This window comes from Protopterus annectens, chromosome 1.part0, assembly GCF_019279795.1.
Source record: "Protopterus annectens isolate FY-2018-M chromosome 1.part0, PAN1.0, whole genome shotgun sequence".
In the NCBI taxonomy this organism is placed as follows: Eukaryota; Metazoa; Chordata; order Ceratodontiformes; family Protopteridae; genus Protopterus; species Protopterus annectens.
In genome coordinates, this window is record NC_056725.1 from 1259097337 (window position 1) to 1259118034 (window position 20698).

The window sequence follows — 20698 nt, forward strand, 5'->3', positions numbered from 1 at the left end:
TCTGGGGCTTACGGAGGTTGTGAGGTAAGGAAGTTCTCTCATGTGGTCCTAATGTTTGCTGTGTTTATGGAAGGATCACACAGGGTTTTTTGCTTACTGATTTTTTATTTTTTTTTATTTTATATTTTTATTTTTATAGAGAAGTTGGGACCCCAAGCCAATGTGGCTCTAGGCAGCTGCTAAGGTCACCTAGTGCTGGATGCAGCTCTGGCTCCCATACTGGCGGTACTTTCAGATAAGAAGTTACGCAAGCAGTACAAGGCATAACAATAATAATATGGATGCAGATGGGGAGAGTACTTCATACCTCTCAGCTGTCCAGAATACCACAGGATGTTCAGATTTTCCCTCATATTTTTGGTCTGTTCCTCATAAAATTTGTAATTTTATGGCAAATCACTGAGGATTGAAATCACTAAATGAAGGCATACATTTGAGTTTCAGACTCCAATATCATTCAGAAAATACATAGCAACACAAACCCTATTATTCTAACAACTTTCTAAGTTTATAAGAGTAATATTTAAAATCTGCCCCTATTTTTGGGCCTTTGTCCCCGCTATATTTTAGGCTTTGTCCAGATTTCTTGTGCTAAATGGTTGAGAGGTATGGCAGTACTGTATTTCTTGAGGTGGTTTAGAAGATAGCACAGGCAGCCAGAAGTGATGCAAAACATTTTTCTACCTCGACTCTCTAGTGGCTATACATCCCCAGAGAAATATGGATGCTTTTTAAGGGCTTGACAGCTACAGAGAGATAATCTGCTGACTTTTAAGCAGAATAAGTAAATCAAGGGTAGCCATAACAAAGAAATGTGATGCTTTCTAAGCTAAAAAAGGAACAAAGTCTGTGAGGGAGAGACACCACAATGTTGGTGGGGCTGCAGGCCCTAATTCTGAGCATAGCTATCATCCCAGTCATAATCCTAGTTACACACTAAATGTAGTCCTACCCTAAAAATCTTATAGTAGCCTTCATGCTAAACCTAATCCTAAATCAAATGCTGATGCCAACCCTAACCTTAGCTGTGATTGTAGTTCGACTTCTGATAGCCCTAATCATGAACATACAATAGCATTGTTTTTACTTAACTAAAATTGTAATGTCTTTAATCACAACCCTAAGCACTGCTCCAAGCATTCTATTAGAAAACTAATGTTGGCAGCTTTTTTCATTGTGTCTCACATTTTTATTATCATAAATATTGTTTGCAAAACTCCTATTCAATGCATTGGAAAATATATGCATTTTACAGTACTGCCATGAAAAGTAAGTGATTCTGTATCAAACATGGCACTGCAGTCAACAGAACATTTTATCAGTTATGGCTACTCTCACAAAATTAAATGAATTCCAACGAAGACCACTGGTGCTGCCATGTGTTGCACACTACTTAGGCAAACAATGGATTATTTCATGAAAATGTTTCACTCATTCATTTCTTAAAACATTAAGCTAAACTGGATACAGCCCAGTGGCATGAGAAAGCCATCAAATAAGCAGCTAGAAGGACAATTAGCTGATGCAGTCCATCATAAGGGCACTCTGGTACCAGATCTTCCTACTGTTAAGTACAAATAGTGCTTTTGTAATAAAAGTGCACTATTCTGCAGAGAGTAAATTATATGCTTACTTGTATATGAAGGTGCTAAGCCTAATCTCTGTGCTTGCATTCATCCCATGATACATACATCTACACAGCATATTGCTGGTGACCTGCACTGGCCATGCATAAGGACAGCAAATGTACCCTTATGTTAAACAGTTACTCACTGTGGCAAACATGGCAAAGGGAAGTGATGGACGAGAATCTTGTAAACTGTTACCTGATTGGAGAAGCAGAACAGAACAAGTGATCAATGTTAAGCTGATTTTTCATGGCAATCACATATGCTTCTTAAATGGATTCTTCCTGTGCACATTTACACTCTGACTTACAACAGCCACTGTGGATTAACATGCAGATCAAGCAGTTACAGGCAGTGAATGATACCAGCTTTGACATAAACACAGACTTGGTCATAATAAATGCAAGTGGAAGAGATTGCCCTGTCAGTGGCTCCAAGATATTTTTGTTGTTGTTCTTGCGCTTACATTTTGCATGTTGTGCAGTGCAATAAATTATAGAAGAAGTCTTGCAGATGGGAACATCCCACGTACTGATGAATCACACCACGAAGCATGAGAGCACTGCTAATGAGTAATAGTGCTTCTCGTAAAAACAACACAGCCAACTGAATTGACACAGTCAGTACAACTGCTGGGTGAAAAGCCCCTCATGGGTTTAAGAGTAATGATGTTTATGAGTACAGTCTGCTACTGATTAAACTAAATTTTGTACGCAGTAATAAAAATACCCTGTTAATGGCCAGCATAATTCGGTAGATGCAGTACACATATCAAACTTTTGTTCATTCATTCATTCTTTCATTTCCCATTTAATCCATTTCAGAGTTGTGGGGGGAAATCAGAGACTATCTCAGCACTCAGTGGGTGCAAAGCAGTACAGCTAATCCTGGATAGGATGCAGTGTAACATAAGATGCACGTGCATGTATGCATATGCACACACACACACACACACACACACACACACACACACACACACACACACACACACACACACACACACACACACACACACACACACACACACACGTATGGGTGCACACACAAAAACACACATACACACACTCATCAGTTCAACTACAACATGTCTTTGGGATGTGGGAGGAAGCCAGAGCACAAATTTTGTCTCCCTTTGTGTGTCCTCCAGCTGACCATTACTTGTTCTCCAGGGCTGCTGCTATTACTCTGTTTGTTTCTTAGTGTCCCCAGTACTACCTCCCTGGGACTGGGACCACTTCATTGGCAGGTTGGAAGAGGAAGGGGCTCAGACTGGAGCAGCTGGCAGCATCACATACAGTGTTCTGCACACTAGCCGATTTTTTTTGTATGCCTACCTGGATAGAGCTAGTGATGTCCCATGCAACACTGCACGTAGAATCAGTTAACTTCAACCCCCTTCTTTTTGCTGAATTTATCAGCAATCTGCCATTTGATTACACCACTGCTCCCACCACTTGTGGAGGGAGTGTCAGATTGCTGATGGAACCCCTCCCTCCCAGAAAGGGTGACTTGAGCACCTTCTAAATCTTAGAAGGAACTAGGCAGCAGTGATTCAGTAGATGGCACACTCACCTTTGATTTAAGGAAGGCTGTTGATTTCATCTCCATCCCAGATGCTTTGATTAGTTTGGAAGTTAACTCTATGCACTGTTGATGAGCTGCTTCTTTTAGTCCAGGGTTTGATTCTCTCAGCCTCCATTTGCAGGGCCGGATTAAGGTGGGTGCTATTGATGCTGCAGCATTAGGCCCATTCCTGAAATAGGCCCAGATGAAAACAGATGAGAATTTTCCGGAAGATGAACAGTTTTCCTTTGCTGTATTAACCTCAAAATAATTTTAGAATGAAATTTGGAGTCCGACTTTCAGATGCCTATACACAGCGTTACTTATTATACATTTACTATTATTCTTTGTGCTGTGATGTAACTATAACATCATTGTGTTTATTGTTAACCAAAGATTTCAAGTTAATGCTATCCATTTTACGTTAAACAGTTTGTGATATCTTTTATACTGTTTCGCTCACGCTTGCTATGGCGTCTCAACTCAGTGGATGGGATAAAGCGAAAAAGAAAAGGAAAGAAGCAGCAGAACAAGAAAAGCTTTTGGTAAAATTCCAAAATTAAGTTCATACTTCGGAATATGAGCATCTTTGTCTCAATCGTCTGCGTCAGATGCGATTGCGAGTTCGAGTGCTTCTGAAGACCAGACCAAGCAAGATGAACCTGTAGAGGCAAGAGAGAATAAAGAGTGGGAAAGTTCAGCGGAGAGAGAAGAGGTGAAAGGAGATGCTATCGCTGAAGCACTAGCGCCTACGCTGGAGGCTTTCACCAATGATTTGGAATAGTGGGGTGAAATTGACGCTGACACTCAAGAATATTGGGCCAAGAAAGGTCCGAAAGACTGCCAACACAATGAATCGAAGTTTGAAGAGAGTGCCAGATGATACCCAGGCGAGTCGTTCCAACGTCGATGCACAAAGACCTTCTTCGTGCGTACGCATTCGCTCAATGGTGAAAAATCCTGTAGACAATGGTTGTGCTACTCGCCTTTGACAGGGAAGGTGTTCTGCTTTGCATGCAAGTTGTTCGGTGGCAGTGCTGTTCAAGCGACCAAGTTCGTTAATGGCAGTTTTGACAACTGGAGGGCAGGCGAATCCAGAATAAAAATGCATGAAAGCAGTGATGGTCATCACGAGGCTATGTTGTCCTTTGCGAGCTAACAGAGGGAGGCTGGTCGTGTTGACTACCTAGCCGCCAAACAGGTCAAGGAAGAGTGGTGTTACTGGCACCAGATTCTGAAGTGGCTCATCGATGTTCTGATATTCCTAGCTGAGTGTGGTCTTGCTATAATGGTTGCGGATGAGATTATAGGTTCCGCTCATAATGGTAACTACCTTGGCATCATTGAGCTGTTGGCGGAGTATGATACTCTACTGGCTAGCCATATTAGAAAGTATGCGAACCACAGGAAAGGTCACATTTCCTATTTGTCATCCACAATTTGCGAGGAACTGGTGATGCTCATGGGACAAAAGGTGCAGGACACCATCCTGAAAGAAGCCGAGGAGGCAAATTATTTCTCTGTCTCAATTGACTCGACACCTGACGTATCATGCCTCGATCAGCTAATGATTGTTATCCGGTACGTTCTGCCATCAGGCCCAGTTGAACAGTTCCTGACGTTCATGCCTATGATGATGAGACACACGGCGGAACAGATGGCTAGCATACTTCTGAACTTTCTGAAGGAAAAAGGCTTGGATATTGCTAACTGCAGAGGCCAGTCATATGACAATGCTTCAAACATGTCAAGATGGTACAATGGTGTCCAGGAAATTGTGAAGTGAGAATGTAAATACGCTGCTTTTATTCCATGCTGCAACCACAGCCTAAACCTGGTAGGAGTTTAGGCTGTTGAAAGCTGCAGTGGTGTACCAGGTTTTTCGATTTTGTCAATGGTCTATATTGTATTCCTGTCTGACTCAACATATCACTGGCAGCGACTAAAGAATCGTTGCACGCTGATGCTCAAGGGTTTGCCTGGAACCCGAAGGCGTGAATGTGCAGATGCTGTCAAAGCACTGGTAGAAGGGTGCAAGAGCATTCAGGAAGTTCTGGATGAGCTTGCGGCAGATAAGGAGCAGAAGGCAGATACGAGAAATCAGGCCAAGGGATTTTCGCAGGATGGACGAACTTGAGACAGCAGCTATGGCGACTGCCTGGAACAATATCCTTGGCCATCTCAACAGTACGAGCATTAGCCTCCAAGATCCTACAGTCATCCTGAATAGGGCAACTGGCTTGATGACATCACTGGTCGACACACTTCAGTTTGCATGGGACAGATTTGACTGGTATGAGCAGATGGCGACCGAAAAGGTTCAACAAAGCAAATACAAGGATGAGCAGCATCGAGGCCATAAGTGAAAGTGAATGCCTGATGAAGGAGCTGCAAATGAAGCAGAACTCAGCCCAAGGGAAATGTTCAAAACTCAGACATATCTGGTCATGATCAACAGTCTGTTAGCTGAACTGGAAAAGCGGATGAAGGCATATGACGATATTTGTAAAACATTCGGATTTCTCTCAGAGCTAACATCATTGAGCATTGAGCAGATTAAGGACAAAGCTAAGAATCTCATTTCCTCATATCCAGATGACTTGGAAGACACACTGGTGGCTGAACTGATATAGTTTGCTGCATTTATGCGCACTCAGAAACCGGTGACTGTGAACGAATCAGCAGAGCTTACCATGTACAAGCTTTTGTCATCGTTGAATCTTTCTCAGGCATTTCCAAACATCGAGATTGGGTTGCGCATCTATCTGTGCATGATGGTGTCCAATGCCTCTGGTGAGTGGAGCTTCTCAAAGTTGTGAATAATCAAAGGAGAGCTGCGGTCCTCAATAGGGCAGGAAAGGCTAAGCATGCTGCCACTTATAAGCATTGAGCATGAGCTGCTGCACAGCCTTGACTTCACTGACATGATCGAAGAATTCGCGCTTGCTAAGGCTAAAAAAACAGCAATATAAGTAAGCAGCACTAGCGCAGTAGTAAGAGTGACAATATGCCTAGGTAGGCTAGGTTAAGTTGATCTAGTTTAGCCTTTTCTGCATTAAGTGCACTTTTCAGACAATTGCTATTGAATGTTGATGTTACATAGCTTGATGTTATTCTTGAGTTGCTACGATAATACATCGACACGTCGTTATTATTATTAATGTTCAATAAAGGCTAGCTGGTTGCGTCGCAAGCAGTTAAGGCTTCTTGGTCGGTCTGAGTGAGCATGTATGGTGAGTGTCGAATGTACATGCACCAATGCTGAGAAAAAATAGGCCCTTTTTGCGCTGAAGCATCAGGCCCAATTTGGTCTTAATCCGGCCTTGTCCATTTGCCTACTGTGTGACTCTAGGCAAAATCATTTAACCAGTGTTCTGCAGCAACTGGGACATTGGGCTAGAGTCCACAATAGTCTCCAAGACTGTATTTACTTATGTATTACAGTTTGATAACCAATTAAGTGAAATAGTCAAAAGACTCTTTTCAGTTATGACCCAGATTCTCTATGAACGGAACTAAAGTTATAATGAGATTTAGCTATATTAAATGAGGATGAACAGATGCTTAGCTGTGTTCTGAAGAAACAGCAAACATTCAACAGTATTCAACAATACTTAAATGAGAACAACAAACATGCAGCAGAACATCTGGCAGAATGAAGGACCTGTGACAGAAATTATAATCATTAAAGGAAGTTAGCTATGATACAAATAAAGATATTGCAATCTACACTATTTATATGCTAAGTACATTATGTATATGAGAAGTTGACAAATTATCTAGGAAAACTTGAGATGACCTGAATACAATACAAAAGTTGATAATACACTTTGTTAACCTTTGCCCTGAAGGCATGTACAAATAGCCCCTATTAGAAGATGTTCTTTCAGCTTTAATTTAAAATATTCCAGTGTCTATTCTTATTTAATGTCTAACAAGACAGTTTCAAGTACATGGGCCAAGCTTGCTAAAATTTTTTTCTCCTAGCAATGACTCAAAGAATGGTCTATGCGGAAGATGCCATTATCTTCACTAGACCTGAGGGAATATATTTGTTCATTCACTGAGAGAGTGGTATGTAAAGGAGGTCATTGGCCAAGAATGATAATTTTGAAGATTAGTGTGCTCAGTAGAATTGTGGCTGTCCTCTGCACTAGTAACACTGGAAACCCTTTAGGCCACAATGAAGTGTACCATTGTCGGTTAGTGTAATAAGTCAGCATATTTTGTTTCCTGCTAGTTGCAGTTTATGTGAATCGGTGCCGGAATGAAGTGTTAACAGGAGAGAGCGTATTCTGTCTTGGGGGATTAGTATGTTTCTAGTCATGGCTCCTTGCATTTGGAGATAAGAGATGTGCTAATCTATAGCAGTTTTAACTGAGAACTTACTTCCTTCTGTTTCAGTGTGATTTGAGAATGAAAGGCAATGGTCAAGGTTAGCATCATGTTATTTATTTCTGTTTTGACATATTTGGGATAATAGTGTTTATCTTTCAGAATAAGTTGAGGTAGATGAACTTGTGTTTGTGGTAATGAAAAGCATAATACCAGATATTTTAGGGTTGATTATGTCAGTTTTCATGTCTGCATTTGAATAGTGATGTAAAACCCTTTTGCAGTGACTGTTGTAATGAAGAAAATGTTTTGATAGAATCAAGAAAAAGTAGATAATCTGCATACATAGTTATATTAAGCTGTGGCAGATTTTCAGGTAAATCATTATACACAGAGAGAAGAACAGAGGGAGCAAGGACTGAATTGTAGTACTCTAATGTTAAGGAACTTGCAGTTATCCCACCCCTTTAGCTTGTGCATATTGAATTACCTCATCTTCTGCCTCTTCACTTTCTACTAAAAAAAAAAATGTTTCCTACCTTTCCTTGAACTAGTGTAGTCCATTTTTTTGTAAGCTTCTAAGCGGTGCTCTTCAATTTTTCCCTTAGATCTGGTAGTTCTCTGCACTTTTATTAGCTTATTAGTCTAGCACTTTAAACTATTCCTGGTGCCAGAAAGTCTGCTCTTCAAACTTTCCCTTAGAACTAGCTGGTTTCTCAGTAGTAGCACTAAAATCTGAATCCCTGTGACTAGCACCTGCTCTAAAACCTACTGGAAAGCACTAGGAAGCCTTAAACTGATACAAGCACTCAATTTTCCTTGTTAATAAGGAGAAATTAATTGTAGACACTAGACAGCCTATAATTGCAAAGTACCTTGCTAAGGTAAGGGGAAAACAGCTCTTCTACTTTACAAAAGAAACACCGAACCAGGCATGTCCAAGGGTCAGCTTCCGGTGATTTCACCTGTCCACCTGGTGAATCTGGGCATATTGGGGCAATGCAGCAATTGCCTCATGTACACAGGCAACCCTCTCCTCCTACCACCCAACACTACAACCTGCATGAGATGCACTTACATAGCCAAACTGGAAGCAAAGATCTCTCCAGCCAAGATTGTGATAGACAGTCAAGAGAAGAAGGTTAACACCTGTACTTGACTACACCTCAAGCAACACATAGCCCTTCAAAACTTACGCCACCAACATCCACACATAGTAACACTAAACCCACTTATGTGGAGGCCCTTAACATTAACCTGCCCAAGCAGCAAGGACCTCCGAAGCTGAAATGCAAACAAACACCAATCACAACCAAAGTGACACATAGCTCAAAACACCAGTTTGCCACCAAACAACAGCCCCTAAGGCAAGACAACATACCCAACACTTTAGGCATAGGTGACTGTCCCACTCACCAGGCTGAACAAGGAGAAAATTACTGTCAGCTGCCTGTCAGGTGCCAGGATCCGCCACATAACGCATGCACTCAAGTTCCTCCACAACAAGTACAAATATGACTCTGTCATTGTCCATGTCGGAGTGAATGACTTGAGACATACCTCCCTGGACTACATGAAAAGAGACATGGAAGAGCTCTCGGATCATGTGGCCCAGGCAGGTATGACCCTAGCCCTGAGTAGCATCCTGCATTCGCCCAGAATGATACCACAGTATAAGGGCAAAATGGTTGACTTCAACAATTGGCTAAGTTTCTGGTGTCATTCAAAGGGGATCCAGTATCTGTCTGCCTGGGACGACATAATCGACAAACCATGATACTTTGCCAGAGATGGTCTGCACCTATCACCCCTGGGATTCAGGTTACTGGCTAAGGCTCTTGCCACCCCTACAGTGCCTTTTTTAGGCAAGGCTCAAAGGACAAAACCACCACCATAACAGATATAAGCATGCAAAATCTGAAGGTAATGCTACTCAATGCTAGAAGTCTAAACCTCAAAATGCACCCTGTCGAGGAACTCCTAAAAATGGAGACCATCGATATCTGTGCAGTAACGGAGATCTGGTTCAAGGCTCCAGAGAGCACCTCTGCAATACTAGGCTACAGCACTTACCAGACTTTTCGGCCACCAAACCAGGACCGAAGCACGAAAGGTGGAGGAGTGTCCATATTCACGAAGAATATTCACACTTCCAGGCTAGTTGCCCAACACAATGCATCTGAAATTCTACAGGTGCAACTAACACTAGGTAAGACTGCAATCCAAACTGTACCTTGCTACAAATCCCTCACCATGCCCCAAGATTCTCACTACAGCTTTCTAAACATACTAGAAAATATTAAGATACAACCAAACACCCTAATACTGGGTGATTTCAACTACCCTGCCATTAATTGGGAAAACTACTCAGGTACCAACACCTTTGCCCAACGGTTCTTGGAATTCATAAATTCCAATGCCCTGGACCAACTAATCCATAGTCCCACCAGGGGCTCAAATATCCTAGACCTGGTCATTACCAACATGGGAGATTGATGCAGACACCAGTGGTCACCCCATCGTTGGTCAGGTCTGACCATAAGCTAATCACCCTTGATGTCAACATCCCACCCCCACCCCCCAGTAGAGAAACCTCCATAAAAAAACTTCTCCAAAGCCAACTTCATGCTACTCAAGTCAGAAGTGACAAACTTCATGACACCCATGCAGACAGGAACTGAAAGTTCAATCGCTGAAGCCTACACTAAGGCACTGTACATACGAGCACATCCACTTGTGCATGAATCATGCCATTCCAAACAGCACCAAAATGGTCTCCTCCAAAAAAAGGAACTCAATCTGGTGGTTCCCTGCCATAAACAAACTATACAACAGAAGGAAGAAACTGTTGCAGAAAAGAGGAAAATCCCAGGATGCAAAAAACTCCCTTACCAGCCTCAGTAAGAAGCTGAGATCCTTCATAAAATCCTCCAAAGCTAGTTATGAAAATAAAATTGCCAAAGATTCCAAGGACAACCACAAGGCATTCTATAGTTATGTCAAGAATCTAAATGGAAATGTTCAGATCTGCTCTGAGCTACAACAGAATGGCATTAAATATACCGATCCCAAGGATATTGCCAATATCCTGGCAGATTGATTCATTGCCAACTTTAGATTGCCAGATTCCGGCAATCACGTCCACACAGGTAAAAAACACACTCTCCAAAGCTAAGAATACAGCATCCATGGGACCAGACGACATCCTGGGCTGTGTACTACATGAACTACAAAATGAACTGGCACCTCACCTAAGTGTCATGTTTAATCATAGCCTCACCTCAGGCTTTGTGCCTAATGAGTGGTGCACAGCTACAGTTATCCCACTCCACAAGGGGGGATCCACCTTGGATCCTGGGAACTATCTTTCCATCAGTCTGATGAGCCTGATCTGCAAAGCCATGGAACGCATTATCATGGGACTTATAAACAAAGACATTGGCAACCTTCAAACACTGAACCCCACCCAGTTTGGTTTCATAAAGGGCCGATCTTGTCTCTTCAACCTGATTGACTTCTTTGAATCAGTCTCCAGAACCATGGATGAGGGTAAGGCTATCCACACAGTCTATCTGGACCTTGCCATGGTCTTTGTTACCATCCCCCACTCTGGAATCAAAGGTAAACTTACTAAGCTGGGCATTAATCCCTATGCCACTCGATGGGTTGCCAACTGGCTTACTGACAGAAATACCACTGTAAAAGTAGCCGACTCAAAATCCAGCTCCAGACAAGTGACAAGCAGAGTACCTGAGGGTTCAGTCCTGGGACAGCTCTTGTTTGGCATCTACTTCTCTGAAGTACAGGCCAGCACTAAGGGACTCTGACTAACAAAGTTCACAGATGACTGCAAACTGGGAGCCATTATTGAATCCCCAAATGATGTGGATATTCTACAAAAGGGCCTTACAGAAACAGATGCTTGGTGCCAGAGCCATGGGCTCAAGCTCAATGCCAAGAAATATATAGTTATCCCCTTTGGGAAAAAACATGTACCCATGAATTACCACATAAATGAGAGTACACTAAACACCGAAAGTATGATAAGGGACTTAGGGACACAGGTGGACAGTGGTCTCACCTTCAACAACCACATAGCCACAACAGTCAGGAAATCCTTCTATGTGGCACACCTCATCACTAAGGGCTTTTCATTCAGAAAAAAGGAGGTCATTGTCCCACTGTACTCATCCCTCATTAGACCTATTATAGAATACAGCACCCTATTTGGTATGTACCTCACAAGACATCTGCAACTGGAAAGGCCACAGGAATACCTCACTAAAAGAATCACAGGCCTAAAGCAGATGCCCTATGCTGACCGTCTAAAAAAACTCTAGCTATACTCTGTCGCATATCACCTACTCAGAGGCGATCTCTGCTTAACATACAAGGCCATGTCAAACCCAGTGCTGTTGGACATGCTACATTTAAAGAAATTCCAGTCCCTCAGAGCCACACACTCCAGGGATCTAAACCTTGTCATCACAATGAACAAAACATGTTGGAGGGATAGGTTCCTGACCCAGAGACTCCCCATACTCTGGAATAGACTGCCCATACATGTCAAGCTGAGCACCTCTTTGGCCCTCTTCAAAAGGAACCTTGATGATTGGATGGGAGATAGGAAATTCACCCCAGGGATCACGTCAGTCACCCTGCTAAACAGGGGTCCAGGGAAGTAAATACTGTGGGAAGAAATAGCCAGGGAATTGTTATGGCTAGGCTTGTATAGGCCCTAGGGCCGATAGCCTAGTACTAACCTATGAACCTATGAACCTATTATACATGTAATATGCCCCATTTTCAAGGTAGCTTTGAACCACTGTATTGAATTGATGCCAAAGTTAAGTTTACAGAGTTGAGTATGAGGAAGTGGATAACCATCTTAAATGCTCTAGTCATGTCAATAAGGAGACTCTCTTTTAGCAGATGGTTATTCATGTTGGAATATAGTTTACTATATGATAATGGGTATAGTGTGGCCATTGTTCTAATAGTACTGTGGAAACCATATGATGCTCATCACAGAATAGACTATAACAATTTATGTGGCTGAAAATTTGATAGTGTAATAGTTTCTCTAATATTTTGTCACAGGGACAAATATTTTAAATGGCTCTGTAATCTTTGCATTCTTTGGGTTGGTGACCTTGAGATGCAATCATTTTTCAGAAAAGCAGGGTTTAATCTAATGAATTTTGCTCCTGAGCTGGGACTCTAACATAGTAGAGTTTTATTTTCCTTGGACATTATCTCTTTGAAGTAAAATGTGGAAAAGAACTCAGCAAGAGGATAAAGCTGTGGTGGTAGGCAGCCATCAAATTGTTGAGAAGGTGTTTGATTTTGAAAAGTATTTTGAAGCATTTCAAGAGTACCTAGGAGAAAGTGACTGTACTTCCCTGTAAAGTTGGCATTTGCTTTGATAACTGATGAAGTTATGTCTGTGATAGTTTTATCTGTGATTTGGCACATTAACTGTTTTAAAGTCTTCCAGAAGTACTGTGGGGAGGGAGATAGGCCTTCCTTCCGGTCTCTGAGAAATGTTTTTTTTTTCTTTTTTTTCTGCCCCCCGCATTGCTTTATATCTTCAGGACTTCTACCCCAGTGTGCCCATCCATCACTGGGTTTTCCAGCCCCTCCTTTCATCCTCCAGAATAATACACCGATTTTCAGGATAGAGCCAGTGTGGAGGATAGAGCCAGTGTGAAACCTAAGGGCATCGGGGGGGAGGTCTTGCTGGCGGGTCTATATTATGATATTGCATGCTCAGAAGAGCGAATGACACATAATCGACCCCATGTAGGCAAAAGCTTACAGCATCGAAACTTCAGAACAGCAATTTTTTTCCAAGGGAAAAAAATCGCTGTTCCAAAAAAAAAAATGTAAAACATTACATAATGTGGGGGCCTTTGCCCCCACGCTCCCCACACCCCCTACTTAAATATACCAACTCCGAGATCGCACTACAGTGCTGAATATAGCAAAGTAGTGAAAGCAGCCAAGCAACTTCTTTCCCAGAGAAAGAATTCGCTGAAAAGCCGCTTCACTATTTTGCCTTTTCGCACTTTTCAGTTCGACAAAGACACATTCGACAACCTGCGTCTGCAAGAGCATAATAGGGAGCCTTGCTGGCAACTACTTCTGCAAGTGAGAAAGATTTTTTCCATTATCACCTACACTCATGTCCCTGCCCCCCTTCCCTGTGCACATCCTGGAAGTGTCCAAGGGCTGCACCCTTTTTTATGAACAACAGTCATTAGGGCTTTATCACTCTATGTCACGAAGCTGGCATGTGAGAAAGGTTGTTTTAGTTACACTGGTGGTAATTCTGTTTCTTTTTTTTTTTTTTTTATCCTGTGGTCTAGATATCTTTAGTGGTTTAGCATTTTGGGAGGATTTTAGTTTAATTTTTTTCCATGCTAACTCTTGGTTTAATTTGATGCCCTCTGAGTCATCTGTGAATAATGGTAAATAGAATACCCTATAATTCGGAAACTTTAGAAGTGATGTAGTCCTGAGCTTTATTAAGGTTGCTTTGATTGAAGGATGACCAGTCCACACTATGGCATCTAGGTCCAGAACTGAGTCTTTACCGATATGTTGTTTGGGCCTAGTTGTTTCTTTAACTAGTTGTTCTATTCTGATGTATAGAAAGTTTTTATTTAGTTGGTTTGCTGGTGAGTGTGAAGTATTTATATTGAAGTTACCAGTTATGATTATGTTCATCGGCATACCAATGAAAAATATTTCATTGAGATCTGTTTGTTGATGTAAGGTATATGAGGGGTGGGGTGGGACATACACTGTGGCTATGTGCAACTAGGTATGATTTCCTATTTATTTATTTCCAGTTTGATTACCCGGGAAGGCCACTGGGCCCAGGGAGCCTGTTTTCAGTGGAAGGCCAGGGAGAAAAACTCCATGAAACAGATTACAGTAAAGATAGCAGTCCAGTAAAAATAAAAGTATAATGCATATCAAATAATACAAAGCGTGAGCAATATTGCCCATAGTTGAAAAATATTGTGCAGATACATTTTAACAAATTCACACAGTTAAAGTCAAAAATCAAAAGCTATTTACAATATTTACAGAGTGTGAGAGATGGTATGGGAATTAGCTATAGAAGTTTATAGTTCTAAGGTGCTTAGGAACACAGAAGGATCCCCTCCCATGGGGCTTTTATTGAAGAGTTCTAGGTAGGGAGAATGCAATTACATTTCCATTTGGAGGAGAGGTAGGTGTAAAGCTGAGTTTTGAAGTTGTTTGTGTTTGACATTGTCCTTAGTGTGGAAGGGAGAGAGTTCCATTTCTTACCCAAGGAGAAGGAGAGGAGAAGTTGTCCAGCAGGACGTTTAGGTTTGTGGACAGTAATTAAGTTTTGGTGTTCAGATCTGAGAGTTCTATTTGGGGTGTATGAGGGAAGGATGTTAGAGCAGGGCATTTGGTTGGATTAAATATTAGTTTATGTGCTGTAGTGAGCTGGAGGAAGTCCAGGTAATTTGCAAATTCTAACCAGTTGAGGAATTGGAGGGTAACACAGTGATGGGTGGAATGTTTGGCTTTGGTGGCAAATATAGAAATTTTGTTTTAACAGCTTTCAGGTTTGGAAGTGATGGAAGATGTTTGCCATACAGAAGGGAGGGAAGGAGGTAAGAGGAGGTCAGAGTATACCTAGTAGAATTAGAGGAAGTGGTTGTTCCTGTACATCATACCTAGTTTTTGTGGGTTTTCTTTATATTTTGCTGAATGTGTTCATCTATAGTTACACTGGAAAGATTTTGAAGGTGTGAATAGTAGTATTTTAGATTTGTTAACTTTGAAAGAAAGGTGATTTTGGCGCATCCAGATCTCAGTAGTTGAGAAGGCAAGTCTGAGTTTTAGATAGGAGTTCAGAGAGGTTAGAGGCAGAACAGACAAGTGTAGAGTCATCTGCATATTGGATGACTTTGGTATTAGGAATAGCAGAGTGAAAGTTATTGATAAAGATATTAAACAGCATTGGTCCGAGGATGGACCCCTGTGATACACAGATAGTTTGAGAACCAGGAAAATGTGTTTTGGGAGAGATTTAGATTTGATAGATGACATAGAAGGTGCTTATGGGAAATAGTATTGAATGCTTTAGAGAGATCTAGGAACACTGGATACTAAGTTCCCTGAATCTCAGGCTTGAATGACAGTTTCTAAGAATGAGAGTAGAGCTGTTATGGTGCTATGTCCTGGTCGGAAGCCATGTTGGGTAGGGAAAAGAAGTTGTTTTTAGTCAGAAAAGGCATAAGTTGGAGGTGGATGCATTTTTCTTGGATTTTGGAGATTGGAGAGAGAAGAGCTATAGGGCAGAAGTTTGAAATGTTATTATTTTTGCCTCCCTTGTGGAGAGAAAGAATAAAGGTGGAATGCCAGAGTTTAGGGACATAGGATTCCTTTATGGATGTATTAATTAGGATACTAAATTGGGAGAGCTATACCATCAGCAGCAGACTTGAAAAAGGAAGAGGGGATATTGTCAGGTGCATTGGAACAGGGTTTAAGTTTGGATAGAAGTCTTTTTATGTAGTTAGTGGAGACAGGTTTAAGCTCAAACATAGGGGGAAATTATTTGGGGACTTAGATGAGGTGGAATGTTGGAGAGATGGGTCATTGCTGGGAAAAGTTTTCATTAGGTTGGATATTGACTCTATAAAGAAAGAGTTGAATAGTGAAGTTAATTCGAAGTCAGATTTACTTGGGTCCAGACAAGGGTTATTTCTGGAGCCTGGGTTGAGGAGTGAGTTTATGGAGTTCCAAAAAAGCCTAGGGTTTTGGGGGTGGTTGGACTGGAGCATATTGTAGTAGGAATTTTTTGTCTCTGAAGATTTGATTTTTTTTTGCAAAGTTACGGAGCTGTGTATATTGGAGAAGGGTTTCGGGAAGTTTATTCTTTTTGTAAAGCTTCCAGAATTTGTCTTTTTGATGCATAATTTGCTTTGTTTCTTTGGTTAGCCAAGGGGCAGTTATAGTTTTTATTCTGTTTTTTTCCTTGGGGGAGCTAGGGAGCCGAGGGGCAGTTATAGTTTTTATTCTTTTTTTCCTTGGGGGAGCTAGGGAATTTAGAGCATCTAGGAAAGTAGAATTAAAGTGGTCTATTGCTTTATCAAATGGAAGGGTTTCTAGAATGTTCCAATTAATTTGTTTGAGATAGTTATATAAGGTTTTGGGGTCAAATTTACTAAGGCTGTGGGTCTGAATATATTGATGTTGGTGTGGATGGGAGGTGGTTCCATGGTAAATGAAAGCTTGGAGGTGGTCACTAATAGAGTCAGGGATGGTGCCAGAGTTGGTAATTTTATTTGGATGGGTGACTAAGATCCAGTCAAGAGTGGATCCTGAGGGATTTGTTTTATTGGGTCTGGTGATGGAGTGGTTTACTTGAGTAAAGTTAAAGAGGTTAATGGACAGGGAGGGTATGGGACTGTTGATTTTATTCCAGAAGATGTTTACATAGCCTAGTATGTAAGTTTCAAGGTTAATTTCAGCTGATGCCCATTGGAGTATGTCTTCAAGGTTTGAGACAATATTTCCGGGTGGGATATAAAAGGTGATGATACAGAGGCTTTTGTGATTATTAATTTTTAATAGACCGACTGTTAGTTCTGCATTGGCGAATTTAGGAATGGAGTTTGGTAGGGGAATTAAGATGAGTAGATTGGAATAGATTAATGCAACTCCTCCGCCTTTTTTTCTTTGGGCGGTCACATCTAATAGTGTGAAATCCAGAGGATAGAATTTCAGAGTCAAGAGATGTGGGGTTGAGCCAAGTTTCTGAGTAAGTTAGAATGAATCTACGGATGTGTTATTTCTAATTAGTAATGATGCATCTCTACCACTTTTGGTGCCTAGTCATATAGCTCTATACATTTTGTAGTTAGTTTGTATGTGCAGTAATGGGTAGAAGAAATCCTTTAGCTATGATTCAGTTATTGCTAATAAATGGGGTTGTTCTGTAAGTAGCCAAGTATCAAGGGCTTCCAAGCTGGAAATATTAAGTAATCTAAGCTTTAAGTCTTTATTTCTGCTAGGTGTTTGATTTGTGGAGATTTGTAAGTGCCTTTGATATCCAGGATTTTTAGTGATGTCACCCTGATCTTATTAGTTTGAGAAATGCATAGTAATGTCTGCTGATTCATTTCTGAATAGAGGAAATGTGTCATTCTGTTATTGTTGCAATATTACCTGAACTAGAAATTACCATTTATTGATGTTAATTGTATAAAGTCAAAAGATTTTGTACAGTTTTGGGGGTATACTATTGAAAGTGTGACTGGTGGTCTTGTTATACAGGTTCATTGGCAAATACTAGGCTAGCTGCCCTTGCAGGCCATTTTAAGCCTGACCAATTTCCCTTTTTATGCTCAAAATAACCCATTTCATTTTGTTATAGATCAGCCTTACATATCCCATGGTTGATAATTATATATTACTCCTAATAAAAATAACTGGGATTATATCATAGCTAATTTGAGTGGACATATGCATGGGAGGTGGCACCCTCAGTAACTTTTCTGTTTGCCATCCATAGATATAAGTTATGCTCGAATATGGACAGAATGAACTTTGTTTTATGTAGACGGACAGTTTGTTCTAGATCAGTGGTATCCTGTATGAAATATACCTCTCCCTCCAAACCATTCTGTTAATGTTGCAGAAGAGGTTTGGACAGAAGCATGGCTGGTTCAACCAGCACCCTAGGTTGGTGCTATGAACCAGTGCCCCTCCCCCTTAGCTCAAAGGACAAAAAAAAAACCTTCACTGTAATATGTTAATTGGCATATTACAATTAGATCTACAACCCCCCCCCCCCTGCCCCCAAGAAAAAGGATATTCCTTCTACTGGCATACCCGCCAGGTAACCAGATGCATGACAGACCCTCCTCTTCCTGCCCAGTCACTCAGGTTCCTTTTCTCTTCCCTGCCCCAACCTGCCTTCAACATATTGTATTAAAAAAGCATTTTTCTTTTAAACTCTTTAATTGCTACAGTTTATACCCCACCCACACAGGCGCTACAGTATTCATGTTTTATTTAAAAAATGTCTTCTTTTGAAACTGTAGCAAACTGTTTTCTGCAAATGTAGCAAACAATTGTTCAAGTTTATACTCTGTCTTGGCAGAGTGCTACAGTGTACAGGTTTTAGTTTAAAAAATGTACTTTTAAACTGTATCAAACTGCTTGCTACAATGAAGCAAGCAGTTGCTACAGTTTAGACCATGTCACCACACACAAAGTACTATAGCACTCAGGTTTAACCACAAATGCAATACTGGCATCTAAAAGGGCAGTTGCCTTTCTTGCCCCCACCCTAGCTATGTTACTGGGTTTAGATCCCTAGGCCAAGTATTTCTGATGCCATTTCACTTCCTGATGTGCAGTAAATGAATAAGTAGTCAGTCAGAGGCTGCCGTATATGTCAGACACAAGCCATCACTAAACAGTCTTTAGGATACTGAGTATAGTGACAGGGCTTTGAGTCAGTCCATGTAGGACATGTTGTTTAGGCCTTGTATCCTTTTAATAAAATATCTTTGTGGGAGTTCCCGTTCCGTATATTGTGCAAATTGGCAGGGTGTCTTAAATGTATAAGCAAGCAAGCAAAATAAAGTGTAAGGAAGCTAAGAAGATAACATTTTTATGAGAAGTCATGAATATGAGACTTTAAGTATGTATGATGCTATGATGGTAGCAAAGGGTTATTAGTAGGAATTAGCTGTATGAAGAGAAACATGTGTAAGGGAGAATATAACAATGCTGAGGGTATTACTAGAATGGGATGCAGGGACAGTGTAGCCTTGATAGTAACTAGTAGCAAAAAGTCAGAAATATATAAGGTAAATATAGGTAATAGATGTCACTGCAAGGGACTGATGCCAGATGTCAGTGCAAGGGACTGATGCCAGATGTCAGTGCAAGGGATTTGTTCGACAAGAAGTTACTGTTTGATTGATTGATGATATGTCTGGTTGGTACGAAGGTGGTGGATGAAGTGAAGGTGCAGCTGGAAAATAAGAGTATCAGGAAGTTGCATGGCATTAACATACGATTTAATAAGGTGCATGGGTATGAGCAAGTATGCAGCCTATGTGCAACGTAGTCTGTTCCAATATGAGAGACGTTTGGTAAGAAGACAGAGAGACAGCAAATAGTTAAAGGGATGTTGGGTGAGGCCATCTACCACTTGGGTTGTAGTTCATAGAGACAGATATAATAAAAAGTAGAAGACAATCTACCTAGGTTGCACAAAGTTAAGGAAAAGTTTAAGTAGACTCTCTGCCTATTTGCCACCTAGGCTGGGTGAGTATAGTACAGCAGGTTTATTAGTAGAGGACAGAGTGAGTATATAAAGAGTTCTCCAGAACAGAGAGGAAGACAGACAGACTATCTACCACATATGCTGGATAGTTAAAGAGCACTGTAAGGGGACCCCATGTTTCTCTAAACTAAATAGTAAGTGTAAGTGAAAGTTCCTCCTGGAGTGACAGCATGATCATTAAGGAACAGACGTCAAGACCTGGCTCTGCTTAAGCTTGCAAAATGTATAATGAGAGGTTTCAAATGGGGGAGAATAGCAGGAAGAGCGTGTGTGTGTGTGTGTGTGTGTGTGTGTGTGTGTGTGTGTGTGTGTGTGTGTGTGTGTGTGTGTGTGTGTGTGTGTGTGTGTGTGTGTGTGTGTGTGTGTGTGTGTGTGTGTGTGTGTGTGTGTGTCTGTGTGTGTTTTTCTGTGTTTGGAAATGAGTTGAATAGTACTGTAATATATTTGTGAGAGGATGGTAGCAGGAGAGGGTTAAGAATGAATTTGAAAGGATGGGATTGGCTGGTTGCAATAACAAAGGGGTGGCTAGTTACCTATAAATGAAATGATATGGAGAGTGGGAACTGAAGTAGGGTAAAGAATAAAGCAAAACTACACAGGGGAATGTAGCTGGGACTTACGCTCCCAATGTTCTACCAAAAACATTATGTGAGAGAAAGGCTTTAACCATGGTCCACACAGGGGTGGAGAAGAATTAGGCTAAAGGGAGCCTTATGGGAACAAATTCCAAAAGAAGAGGGACTGAAGTTGATACCTCTGAAAAGTAAGATAATTTGGGTGGAGGGTAAGCTAAACAATTAGTGGAAACAGCCTAAGGTTA